Source organism: Nycticebus coucang, chromosome 16 (assembly GCF_027406575.1).
Source record: "Nycticebus coucang isolate mNycCou1 chromosome 16, mNycCou1.pri, whole genome shotgun sequence".
Lineage (NCBI taxonomy): Eukaryota > Metazoa > Chordata > Mammalia > Primates > Lorisidae > Nycticebus > Nycticebus coucang.
Window position 1 is genome coordinate 3,858,472 of NC_069795.1, and position 1,751 is coordinate 3,860,222.

A 1,751-nucleotide genomic window follows, 5' to 3' on the forward strand; every position below is an offset into this window, starting at 1 on the left:
CTAGTTTGCTTTTCTTTATTACTGAGCAGTGTTCCATGGTGTGGACCTACTACCATGTGGCTGACCACCAGCCTGTTCCAGCTTGGGCTACTACACATAAAGCTGTTACAAATATTTACATCAAAGTTTTTGTATGAACATAAGTTTTTATTTCTGTCAAATAAAAACCAGGGAGTGCAATTGCTAGGTGGTATGAGAATCGCATGATTAGATTTTTAAGAAACTGCCACGCTCTTCTCCAGAGTACCTCTGCCATCTCCATTCCCAGCAGCAATGCGCGGGCGACCAGTTTTCAGACTCCTCACCAGCATCCGGTTGTCACCATTCCCGCCATCACAGCTCTAATTTGGATTTCCCTAGTGGCTGGCCATGTCGGCATCTTTCATGGCCTATTTGCCATCTGTGTGTCTTTGTTGGTGAAATGCCTCTTCTTGTCGCTCGTCCATTTTCTAATTTGTTTTCTACCATTGGGTTGTGAGGGTTCTTTGCATATTCTAGCCACACATTCTCTGGCAGATACACGTAGTTTACAAATATTTTCTCCCAGTCTGGGGCTTGTGTTTTCATCCTCTTCCCACAGGTTTTCATAGAGCAAAAGCTTTCCATTTTGGTGAGGTCTAATTTATCAATTTTTCCTTTTATATACAGTGATCAGTTGAAGAGCTCAGCATGGTTCTGGGTCCCAAAGACATTTTCTTCTTCAAGTTTTATGGTTTTTACATTTTACATTTAATTCTATGGCCCATGTTGAGTTTTGTGTGAGGTATGAGGTTGAGGTTGAGGTCGAGGTTCATTTTCCTGAATATGGAGTCCAATTGCTCCAGCACCATTTGTTGAGAGGCTATCTACCAAATTACTTTGAGAGGTCTTCTACCAAATTACTTTTCCCTCTTTGCAAGATCCCCTGGGTGTATCTGTGTGCGTGTGTTTCTGAGTAGAGCAGCCCCCACACTGTCTCCATCACTGTGCCTGCACAGCGAACCTTAGGACCAGGCACAGCGATTACTCCACTCCTTTCATCTTCAAGATAACTTTAGATATTCCAGGGCCTCTGTCTGTCCAGGACATGAAATAAGCTTATTTATGTCTGAAAAATCCTTGCTGGGACTTTGGTGGGGATTGCACCAAACCTATGAATCAATTAGGGAGAGGTGATACCTTTGCTACCCTGAGTTCTAATCCATAAATGTGGTATGTCTCTGTTTATCAGGACATCTTGATTTCTTTCATTACAACTTTGTCATTTCCTACATACAGATCCTGCGTGTTTTTTTAAAGTACATGCCTAAGTATTCCATTTTTTGAGTGAATATAAATGATATTTGTGGGTTTTCTTTTTTTTTTTGAGAAGAGTCTCTGTTTCCTTAGGTAGCATTCTCACAGCAACCTCACACTCCAGGGCTCAAGGGATCCTCCTGCCTCAGCCTCCACAGTAGCTGGGAATACAGGCACCTGCCATAACACCTGATTAGTTTTTTTTCTATTTTTTGTAGAGACAGAGTCTTGCTCTTGCTCAAGCTGTTCTCAAGCTCTTGACTTCAAGTGAGCCTCCGGCCTTGGCTTCCCAGAGTGCTAGGATTACAGGTATGAGCCACCACAAATAGCCAGCATTTGTATTTTTAATGTTAGTTTCTGCGTATCCATTGACCATATATGCGAATGCAGTTGGGTTTTGTGTGATGATCTTTCATGCTGTGACCTTGCTGAACTCTCTTACTTCTAGAGCTTTTTAAAAGTAGATTCTTTGACAT